The sequence below is a fragment of the Zea mays genome, chromosome 4 (genome assembly GCF_902167145.1).
Source record: "Zea mays cultivar B73 chromosome 4, Zm-B73-REFERENCE-NAM-5.0, whole genome shotgun sequence".
Classification (NCBI taxonomy): domain Eukaryota; kingdom Viridiplantae; phylum Streptophyta; class Magnoliopsida; order Poales; family Poaceae; genus Zea; species Zea mays.
Genome location: NC_050099.1, coordinates 147,608,528 through 147,621,065, shown reverse-complemented (window position 1 = coordinate 147,621,065; position 12,538 = coordinate 147,608,528). Strand labels below are relative to the sequence as shown.

The following is a 12,538-nucleotide window of genomic DNA, read 5'->3' as shown; positions in this document are numbered from 1 at the left end:
TGATTGGTGATCTGTAATTTTTCATGTTTTAATTTATAACCAATCCCCGTGTGGGCTTGTCAGCTTCTATGCATGTGAATAGATTAGTGTAGTAGGGCTTGTCCTGTTACCATAATTTGTCAACATGATATTAGGATAATTTGTGTTTGGTGCAGGTGCCTCCATTTCTACTACTTCAACCTTGGTGCGAGAGGATCTTTACAGATCCAAGCTTACCTTCGATGGGAAAGAAAAGGAAGGTAGTCATACACACCAGAGAAAGAAAAGGCAAGCTTTTCATACTAAACATTCCATCGTCCATCTGGAATTTGATGCACTAAATTAATAGTTAACTAAAAATAGGTAGTTGTTGTGTTTCCCCCAGGAGGAGTATGAAGCTGCAAGAGCTAGGTTAATAAAAGAATTAAATAGAGGTGTTTCTTTAGAGAAGCTTTGAGTGAAATTGATAAAACCACCAGAAGCACATGAGTTAGATGAAAGTAAATCTCCTGCATCTCGAATGTCTTCTGATAAAATTCCAGAGGACCTTGTACAAGTGCAGACTTATATCAGGTGGGAGAAAGCAGGCAAGCCAAATTATCCACTGTAATATAGCTTGTTGGTTTAAGGCTTCATGGAGGTTCTTATTTCACTTTTTTTCAGGTAGGATTTGAGGAAGCAATGGAAGAACTACATGCTAAGGTGTACAAGGGACTCTCTATTGATCAGATGAGGCAACAATGCAATATAAGAATCTTACCTGATAGTAAGCATGCATCTCGCTCATATTATCGTTCAGCGCCAGTTCTATTACCGGCTTCTCCTAATTATATTTTTTTCTCAGGGAACTATCTTGATTATACCTAATATGGTATTGGATCAGCTTGCAGTGCTCCAATAGAGATTTAGATGCGGTGCAGTTGCTTTTGTTTGGTGCCCTTGAGCATATGAGGCATTGATTGTTTCAGCAATGTAATATAATAATCTTAATTAAGCATCAATCTACAAATATAAATCAAGGTTGATAATCCTTACATTAATGGTTGTTACTAACTTCTACTTGCATTCTGATCAGTGATGCTTGATCACAATGATCACTCCCTTGTTGGGTACCAGAAGAACACCTACAGGTATTCAACCACGGATGGTGAGTTTCATCCATTATATATCCACGTGCTAAAATGACTGACTTGCTCCGCTGCTCGGGTATAAAAATGACGATGCCTATGATTCTCTGAAGGGAAGCCATACCAGGTTCTTGCGTTCCTGTCATATCCCACTGAAACAGGTTTGAAGAGAAGCGCTCGACGTGGCGCAGGTCTGTCAGATTCTATGGTGTAGTTCAAGGTGAGCCAATCCCCTTAGCCCTATCCTTTGTGTGAAATGTTGCTCAGTTATCATGGTGGTTCCAATAGCCTAATAGAAACATTTACTGAATTCATCTGTTTTCTGTGAGACAGATTCATAGTTTTCTGTGTTTTTTTGTCAAATGAGAGTAACTAAAACACACTAATCGCACTAGAGAAATTCAGTAACTGATTCACACTCATGCATCATCTTATTTTGATGGAGGTCATTCTGTGCTCTTGTCTGAAATATGAAAAAAATGATGACACAACTGCTACACACCACGGAAACTGGCTCACACAGGGCTCTACCTGCTACACACAACAGAAACAGATTGATAGTGTCATTTCAAAGTGACACTAAAATCCAGGTCTTTGTGAAAAGATAAATATGAAAAAATGGTGTCGATGATTATTTGATATTGAGATAATTGGGATGACAAATGGTTCATCATCACATCTTATCGTTTCGAGTTAGGCTCTTGTTAAAATGATGATTAGGCTCTTGTTCAGTTAAGTAGGTCTCGGTTCTCTTAAAATGATGATTGTTAGGCTCTTGTTAGTAGGTGGAGATGTTATGGCCACTGTTGCAGCGAATCATTTTTAAGTGATGCAAAAGTAAATTCAAGGATACTATTGTGAACCATGTGCTTCTGAATTTTGGATGGATGTTTTCTTTATTAGTTCAAGGTTTCTGGAGGTGGACAAGTAGTTTGCCGATATACAAGAGCATGTATCAATTTGCTAGATCACTATATTTATAAATTTATCAGAGATTTGCTTATGTAGAGCACTAAAATTTGCTTGATTACCAAAATTGTTCGTTGAAGTTTTTTCAATTTATGTACGTCACTCAAAACACTATGGAATATTTCTAAATGATTTGTTATAAGTGCTACTGCTTTCTGTGCTCTGGTTCTGCCAACAAACAATGCCCAACTGAGAAAACTGGGTCTGTACTCCCTGGCCCTGCAGCTGTCCGGTGCCTCCCTCTATGCATCTCTGTAGTTTGCATATTAATAGTACTAACTGCTTGAACTGTGGTTGTGATTTGCCATGTGCTTCTGAATTTTGGATAGATTTTTCTTTAGTTCAATGTTTGTGGAGATGGATATTATGCTCCAGGATCCTACAACATGACATCACATCAATTGTAAAGGAGGTAACCAATTTTTCTAGACTGTATTGGGATTGTTTTTGTACCAGACTGAAATGTTTGCTTATCTTTCTGCTTCATGAAATGGTGTACTATTAGGCTCTTGTTCAGTTAGTAGGTCTCAATTCTCTTAAAATGGTGTTGTGTACAAACATAAATGGTTCTGTTAGTCTCGTCAGTGGGTGGAGATGTTCTGGCCACTGTTGCAGCGAATCATTTTTTTAAGTGATGCACGAAAGTTTGCTAGGTCACTATATTTAGAAATTTGTCAAAGATTTACTTATGTAGAGCACTAAAATTTGCTTGATTACCAACATTGTTCGTTGAAGCTTTTTTTAATTTATGTGGGACACTCAGAACACTATGGAATATTTCTAAATGATTTGTTATAAGTGCTACTAAGTCTGTCAAAACTCAATTGTTTGTTTCAACCAAAAGGCATCGACACAAGACTAACACTCACATGTAGTCCGACATAGTCTACGAGTAATGCGATCTTAGTCTATATATAATGATAGGGATCACTGTGAATTAAAAAATGATCTTACTTTCTAACTGTTAGCTGTAATAATGGTCTTATATGCACATTTCAACTCTTTGCAAGGTCTTTGATATCATGGATACAAGAATATCACTTAACAAACTGTGTCAACTCTTGAAACAACACAATGTGCTTGCAATCTAGCCAATTCAAAAAGGTGACATCCTATTCTCTTACTGGGTAATTTTTTTATTTAATAACATCCTGACTGTTCTACTTGATCCTTTATTCTTAACATCGTTTTTGGCTGTCTGTGCAACATTGCCTCCAGTCTCCAGTAACAAGCTAGACTACATAACATTGTCTTACTAAAACCCTATGTTCAATTAGCATAATCAACCTATTACTTCAAGCAGTTTGCAATCATATTCATAGTCTGACTGAAACCATGTGTCATGTAGTATTAGGTTTGTCATCCATTACCAAATTTCATATGGTGTTGTTCGGTATATATTGACATGTGTCTAGGTATGTGAAAGGTTAAATCCTTAAACCACTTCCACCTTTCACTGTTATTGTTTGATTTTAATATGACATCACGATTTCATGTTTTCAGAAGCTATCGAAGAACTATTGCAAGGCAGTACTGAGTTGGAGCATTTGAGAAATAGAGCTACCAAAAATTCATATGGGCACTAAATCCCCTTTCCATCCCTCAGTATATCATGTCACCCCACATCGCCTTCCACCCTTCCTGCTCTCCTTTTCCTTCTCTCCTTCGGTTGCTGACATACCGCTAACAAGAGTATAACGTGGCAAGTTCAAAATTGTGGTCAGGGTTTAAAGTTCAGACATTCATTTGCTACATGTTTTGATTCATCTCAGGACCTCGATTAGAAGTTTATTCATGAAGCATCAAGCAAGTTCTAATGTTTGTTGTTCTGTATTTATATTTTGTTCTGATTTTTAATTTCGTGGCAACGCACGGGCATATACCTAGTCGTATACATAAGACACGATTTTCATTATGCGCATGCATGCGTACCATGCCTCAGTTATAAAAGTTTGTCTCTACCTATCATGGCTCCTTGCATAGTTGCATGACATTTTTTTACTCACCTTACTCGATCAACTTAGATTCCCTGTCAACCGTAATCAAGAAGTTAATCCAAATCGAACACACTCACACACACACACCAAAAATATAATACTCACTCCATTTTAAAATATAATTCGTTTGACTTTTTAACCTTAACTTTGACCACTCGACTTATTCAGAAAATTTATGAAAAAATAAAAAAAATTAAGTCATAAGTAAAGTATATATATATATATATTTGATAATAAACAAAACCATAATGAAAATTTCTGTTGTGAATAATATATATATATATATATATGTCGTTGAGTTTGGAGCGCAGGCACCACAGGTGGGCGACGAAGATTATGACTCGGACGAGGCCACCCAAATTAGGCATTTCAACTCCAAGCAACTTCTATAATCCTCGCCTCCTTGTGTCGAAAGGAGTATAATAAGGTGCAAGGGTTAAAGAATGCCAAAGAGATTTGGGACATTCTCAAAATGGCGCACGAAGGGGACGAGGTGACCAAGATCATCAAGCGGGAGACGATCGAGGGAGAGCTCGGTCGATTCGTCCTCAACAAAGGAGAAGAGCCACAAGCCTTATACAACCGGCTCAAGACGATGGTCAACCAAGTGCGCAACCTCGGGAGCACCAAATAGGATGACCATGAAATGGTCAAGGTTACTCTAAGATCCCTCGTTTTTCGTAATCCTACTCAAGTACAATTAATACGTGGGGATCCTAGATATAAACAGATGTCTCCCGAGGAGGTGATTGGCAAGTTTGTGAGCTTTGAACTTATGATCCAAGACTCCAAACACATTGCCAACTTGGAGCAAGGCACCACCTCTATACCTGAGGTGCAACCCGTTGCATTCAAAGCAACAGAAGAAAAGGAGTCTACACCAAGTAGGCTTCCAATCGACACCTCCAAGCTCGACAACGAGGAGATGACTCTCATCATTAAGAGCTTTCGCCAAATCCTCAAGCAAAGGAGGGGGAAGAACTACAAACCCCGCTTCAAAAGGGTGTGCTACCGGTGTGGTAAGTTCGATCACTTAATAGCTAAATGTCCATATTCTAGTGAAAGTGATAGGGATGAAGAAAAGAAGGGGAAGAAGAAGATGGAGAATAAGAAGTACTACAAAAGGAAGGGCGGCGAGGCGCACATGGGGCGGGAATGGGACTCCAACGAGAGCTCCACCGACTCCTCCGATGAGGACGCAACCAACATCGCTGTCAACAAGAGAAACTTCTCTTCCCCAACATCGGCCACAAGTGTCTCATGGCTAAGGACGACAAGAAGAAGGTATACTCTAGAGCAACCCCTAAATATACTACATCTGATGATGAGGGTAGCTCTAGCGACAATGAAGATGATTTAATTTCTCTCTTTGCCAACCTTAACATGGACCAAAAGAAAAAATTGAATGAATTAACAGAAACCATTAACGAGAAGAATGATCTCTTGGAATGCCAAGAGGACTTGCTCGTTAAGGAAAACAAAAAATTTGTTAAATTGAAAAATGCTTATGCTCTAGAAGTAGAAAAATGTGAAAATTTGTCTAAAGAGCTTAGCATGTGCAATGATTCAATTTCATGTCTTAGAAATGAGAATGCTAGTTTAAATGCTAAGATTGATGAATTGAATGTTTGTAAACCCTCTACATCTTCCGTTGAGCATGTTACTATTTGTACTAGATGTAGAGATATTAATGTTGAAGCTATTGATGATCGCATTGCTATGATTAAAGAATAAAATGATCCCATAGCTAAATTAAATGCTAAAATTGTCGAGCATGAGCTAGAAAATGAAAAGTTTAAATTTGCTAGAAGCATGCTCTATAATGGGAGACGCCCTGGCATTAAGGATGGGATTGGTTTCCAACAAGGGAGCCAAAACAACACCAAACTTAATGCCCCTAAGAAATTGTCTAATTTTGTAAAGGGCAAGGCTCCTTTGGTTCATGATAGAGAGGGCTACATTTTATATCGTGCCAACTATCCTGAACACAAAATTAGGAAAATTCATGCTAGAAAACCTCATACTATTTCTCATCATGCTTTTATGTATAAAAATGAGGCTTCTAGTTCTAGGCATACTACTCATGTCAAAATGCCTAATAAGACCTAGTGCATCAAATGAGCATAACATTTCATTTAAAATTTTTGATGCTTCTTATGTGCTTACTAACAAATTAGGCAACGTAGTTGCCAAATATGTTGGGGGCAAACACAAGAGTCCAAAAACTTGTGTTTGGGTACCCAAGGTGCTTGTTTCTAATGTAAAATGACCCAAGACCGTTTGGGCACCTAAGAACAAGGCCTAAATTTGTTTTGTAGGTTTATGCATTCGATGGATCAAGTTGGATAATCGATAGCGGGTGCACAAACCACATGTCAGGGGAGAAAAGGATGTTATCCTCATATGAGAAAAATGAAGATCCCCAAAGAGCTATTACATTTGGGGATGTAAATCAAGGTTTGGTCAAAGGTTTGGGTAAAATTGCTATATCTCATGACCATTCCATTTCTAATGTTTTTCTCGTAGATTCATTAGATTACAATTTGCTTTCTGTTTCTCAATTATGCAAAATGGGTTACAACTGTCTTTTTATTGATATAGGTGTTACTGTCTTTAGAAGAAGTGATGATTCAATAGCATTTAAAGGAGTGTTAGATGGTCAACTATATTTAGTTGATTTTAATGATAACAAAGCTGAACTAGACACTTGCTTAATCGCTAAGACTAACATGGTTGGCTCTGGCATCACCGACTTGCCCATGTTGGAATGAAAAATCTTCACAAGCTTCTAAAGGGAGAACACATTTTAGGACTAACCAATGTTCATTTTGAGAAAGACAGGATTTGTAGCGCATGTCAAGCAGGGAAGCAAGTTGGAGTCTGTCATCCACACAAGAACATCATGACGACTGACATGCTGCTCGAGCTACTCCACATGGATCTATTCGGCCCGATCGCTTACATAAGCATTGGCGGGAGTAAGTACTGTCTAGTTATTGTGGATGATTATTCTCGCTTCACTTGGGTATTATTTTTGCAGGAAAAATCTCAAACCCAAGAGACCTTAAAGAGATTCTTAAGACGGGCTCAAAATTAGTTCGGATTGAGAATAAAAAAGATTAGAATCGATAATAGAACGGAGTTCAAGAATTCACAAATTGAAGGATTTCTTGAGGAGTAGGGCATCAAGCATGAGTTCTCTTCTCCCTACACACCTCAACAAAATGGTGTAGTGGAGAGGAAGAATAGAACTCTATTGGACATGGCAAGAACCATGCTTGATGAGTACAAGACACCGTATCGGTTTTAGGCTGAGGTGATTAACACTGCTTGCTACTCCATCAACCGGTTATATCTTCACCAAATCCTCAAGAAGACATCATATGAATCCCTTACTGGTAAAAAGCCCAATGTTTCTCATTTTAGAGTCTTTGGGAGCAAATGCTTTATTCTTATTAAGAGAGGTAGAAGTTCTAAATTTGCTCCCAAAGCAGTAGAAGGCTTTTTACTAGGTTATGACTCAAACACAAGGGCATATAGAGTCTTCAACAAGTCCACTGGATTAGTTGAAGTTTCTTATGACATTGTGTTTGATGAGACTAATGGCTCCCAAGTGGAGCAAGTTGATCTTGATGAACTAGATGATGAAGAGGCTCCGTGCGTCGCGCTAAGGAACATTCCATAGGGGACGTGTGTCCAAAAGAATCTGAGGAGCCCACACAAGCACAAGATCAACCATCATCTTCAAAACAAGCATCTCCACCAACTCAAAGTGAGGACGAGGCTCAAGATGAAGAGGATGAAGATCAAGACGATGAGCCACCTCAAGAGGAGGACATTGATCAAGGGAGAGATGATGATAATGAAGACAAGGAAGATGAACAACAGGTTCGGGATCAATGACCACCACACCCAAGAGTCCACCAAGCAATTCAAAGAGATCACCCCATCAACTCAATTCTTGGTGATATTCACAAGGGGGTAACTACTATATCTCGAGTTGCTCATTTCTGTGAACATTACTCTTTTGTGTCTTCTATTGAGCCATACAGGATAGAGGATGCATTAAGAGATCCAGATTGGGTGGTGGCATTGCAAGAGGAGCTCAACAACTTCACAAGGAATGAGGTATGACATTTAGTTCCACATCCTTACCAAAATGTTGTATGTACCAAATGGGTATTCCGCAACAAGCAATACGAGCATGGTGCGGTGATAAGGAACAAAGTCCGACTTGTTGCAAAAAGTTATTCACAAGTCGAAGGTTTGGATTTTGATGAAACCTATGCACCCGTAGCTAGGCTTGAGTCAATTCGGATATTACTTGCCTATGCTACTTACCATGGCTTTAAGCTTTATCAAATGGACATGAAAAGTGCCTTCCTCAATGGCCCTATCAAGGAAGAGGTCTATGTTGAGCAACCTCCCGGCTTTGAAGATAGTGAGTATCCTAACCATGTTTATAAGCTCTCAAAGGCGCTTTATGGACTTGAAAGGGAAATAGCCTCAACATTTCCTATAATCGATTTTGGTGTTTGACGACCATCACAAACCTGGTGGACTAATTAGTTTGCCTAGTCAATCATTTCTCAACTGCATAAGTTCATCTACAACTATTCCAAATAGGAGAAGCTTTTTGGAAAAACACATAAGCGTGGACCGTCCGGGCCCTTGCGGCGGACCGTCCGTGACATCAGGGTGACCCTCGGACAGGAACACTGCAAAAACACAAGTTTACACTACAGACCGTCCGATGAAGAAGCGAGCACCATCTGAGACCAAGCGCATACCGTCCGGCCTCAGGCGCGGATCATTCGGTCGGTGAAAAACCAGAAAAAACCCGAAGGTGACAGGTTCGGTAAAATGTATTTTTAGCGTACTCGCGGACCGTCCGGGGTGCACGACCGGACCGTTCACGATTGCTTTATCTGACAACTGACAACGCATTAAATGCTCTATAGTCGTTGATATAGCCGTTACTGCTGACCATTGCGATTTTAGTCGTTGATGTGCATAGGCGGACCGTCCGGACCAGGGGCGCGGACTGTCCGCGGTCGGTAGGAAAGGAGCAACGTCTAGGAAGTGGTTGGAGGCTATAAATACAACCCCAACCACCTCCATTCACTTCACCCAAGCACTCCCCTCATACACATTCAATACAAGAGCTAGCAATCCATTCCAAGACACAATCAAAGCTTCCAATCTCTCCAAGTTCCACAATTGAGACAAGTGATCATTAGTGATTAGTGACTTGAGAGAGAGTGATTCGTGTTTCATTTGTTGCTCTTGTTGCTTGGTTTCCTTAATCATGCTTTCTTCATCTCTCTCTAAACTCTCTAAGTGTTTTGTAAAGCTTGCAAGAGACACCTATTTGTGTGGTGATCCTTGCGGGGTCTTAGTGACCCATGAGATTAAGAAGAAGCACTCAACCGGTCTAAGTGACCGATTGAGAGAGGGAAAGGGTTGAAATAGACCCGGCCTTTGTGGCCTCCTCAACGGGGACTAGGTTCTTTGGAACCGAACCTCAGTAAAATAAATCACCGTGTTCACTCGTCAATCTTCACTTGATTTGTTTTTCCCTCTCTAAAAGTTCCTTTGCTCATATTGATTTGAGTTTGCTCCCAAAGGTCATCCGCAACTCTAAGCAAGGAGAACTATCTTCCACACTCCAATTTACTTCTAACGCTAACACCGGCCTTAGTGCAAGTTTAAGTTTACAAATTTCAGGTTTCGCCTATTCACCCCTCTAGGCGACTATCAATTGGTATCAGAGCCAATGCTTCATTAAGAGCCTAACCAACTCGAAGTGATATCTGGAGATCACACCAAGAGGGAGATCATGACCGGCGAAAAGCCCGCGGGCTCGGGGAAGACTCTCTCAAGAGAGTCCGGCAACAAGTACAAGGAGGAATCCTATTTCTGCATCAAGTCACATCGAAGGGGTGACAAGAAGAAGAAATTGAAGAAGGTGGTCTACTACGAGACCGACTCTTCATCACCCTCCATGTCCGGCACCGAGTTGTCCACTACTTCTAAGCGCAATGAGCGCAAGAAGTATAGTTAGATGCCCCTACGCTATCCCCGTATTTCAAAGCGCGCTCCATTACTTTCCGTACCCCTAGGCAAACCACCATATTTTGATGGTGAAGATTATTGCATGTGGAGTGATAAAATGAGGCATAATCTAACCTCACTCCACAAAAGTATTTGGGATATTGTTGAGTTTGGAGCGCAAGCACCTCAAGTGGGGGACGAGGACTACGACTCGAATGAGGCCGCCCAAATTAGGCACTTCAACTCACAAGAAACTTCTATACTCCTCGCCTCTTTATGTCGAGAGGAGTAAGGTGCAAGGGTTGAAGAACGCCAAAGAAATTTGGGACGTCCTCAAAACCGCGCACGAAGGGGACGAGGTGACCAAGATCACCAAGCACGATACAATCGAGGGAGAACTCGGTCGATTCATCCTCAACAAAGGAGAAGAGCCGCAAGCCATGTACAACCGGCTCAAGACAATGGTGAACCAAGTGCGCAACCTCGGGAGCACCAAGTGGGATGACCAAAAGATGGTCAAGGTTATTCTTAGATCCCTCGTATTTCGTAATCCTACTCAAGTTCAATTAATACGTGGGGATCCTAGATACAAGCAGATGCCTCCCGAGGAGGTTATTGGCAAGTTTGTGAGCTTTGAATTGATGATAAAAGACTCCAAACATATTGTCAACTTGGAGCAAGGCGTCACCTGTACACCCGAGGTGCAACCCGTTGCATTCAAAGCAACGGAAGAAAAGAAGGAAGAGTCTACACCAAGTAGGCTTCTAACCGACGCCTCCAAGCTCGACAACGAGGAGATGGCGCTCATCATCAAAAGATTTCGCTAATCCTCAAGCAAATGAGGGGGGAAGGACTAAAAGCCCCGCTCCAAAAGGGTGTGCTACCGGTGTGGTAAGTCTGGTCACTTTATCGCTAAATGTCCATATTCTAGTGAAAGTGACAGGGACGAAGACACGAAGGGGAAGAAGAAGAAGGAGAAGAAGAGATACTACAAGAAGAAGGGTGGTGAGGCGCACATGGGGCGGGAATGGGACTCCGACGAGAGCTCCACCGACTCCTCCTCCAACGAGGACGCCGCCAACATCGCCGTCAACAAGGGCCTCCTCTTCCCCAATGTCGGCCACAAGTGTCTCATGGCTAAGGACGGCAAAAAGAAGAAGGTACACTCTAGAGCCACACCCAAATATACTACATCTAGTGATGAGGGTAGCTCTAGCGATAATGAAGATGATTTAATTTCTCTCTTTGCCAACCTTAGCATGGACCAAAAGAAAAAAATTAAATGAATTAATTGAAACCATTAATGAGAAGGATGATCTCTTGGAATGCCAAGAGGACTTGCTCGTTAAGGAAAATAAAAATTTGTTAAATTGGAGAATGTTTTTGCTCTAGAAGTAGAAAAGTGTGAAAACTTAACTAGAGAGCTTAGCATGTGCAATGATTCAATTTCTAGTCTTAGATTTGAGAATGATAATTTAAATGCTAAGATTGAGGAATTGAGTATTTGCAAAGCATCTACTTCTACTGTTGAAAATGTTTCTATTTGCACTAGATGTAAAGATGTTAATATTGAAGCCATTGATGATCACCTTGCTATAATTAAACAACAAAATGATCATATAGATAAATTAGATGCAAAAATTGTCGAGCATGAACTTGAAAATGAAAATTTTAAATTTGCTAGAAGCATGCTCTATAATGGGAGACGCCCTGGCATTAAGGATGGAATTGGTTTCCAACAAGGGAACCAAAACAACACCAAACTTAATGCCCCTAAAAAATTGTCTAATTTTGTTAAGGGTAAGGCTCCCATGGTTCAGGATAGTGAGGGTTATATTTTATATCCTGCAAACTATCCTGAACACAAGATTAGGAAAATTTATGCTAGAAAACCTCATACTATTTCTCACCATGCTTTTATGTATAAAAATGAGGCTTCTAGTTTTAGGCATTCCACTCATATCAAAATGTCTAAAAGGAAAATTCCTAATGCATCAAATAAGCACATTTCATTTAAAACTTTTGATGCTTCTTATGTGCTCACTAACAAATCAGGCAAAGTAGTTGCCAAATATGTTGGGGGCAAACACAAGAGTCCAAAGACTTGTGTTTGTGTACCCAAGGTGCTTGTTTCTAATGTGAAAGGACCCAAGACCGTTTGGGTACCTAAGAACAAGGCCTAAATTTGTTTTGTAGGTTTATGCATCCGGTGGTTCAAGTTGGATAATCGATAGCGGGTGCACAAACCACATGACAGGGGAGAAAAGGATGTTCTCCTCATGAGAAAAATGAAGATGCCCAACGAGCTATCACATTCGGGGATGGAAATCAAGGTTTGGTCAAAGATTTGGGTAAAATTGCTATATCTCCTGACATTCCATTTCTAATGTTTTTCTCGTAGATTCTTTAGAT

General features: G+C 40.4%; 1 long non-coding RNA gene across 1 annotated transcript; it reads left to right on the top strand.

Moving 5' to 3' along the window:
* Positions 1-368: 368 nt before the first annotated feature.
* On the top strand, positions 369-3,892 carry LOC103653790 (uncharacterized). Its single transcript, XR_002268800.1, has 7 exons — positions 369-552; positions 643-745; positions 824-951; positions 1,055-1,326; positions 2,405-2,487; positions 3,086-3,179; positions 3,579-3,892. It is a non-coding gene; the product is annotated as an uncharacterized lncRNA (long non-coding RNA).
* Positions 3,893-12,538: the final 8,646 nt, after the last annotated feature.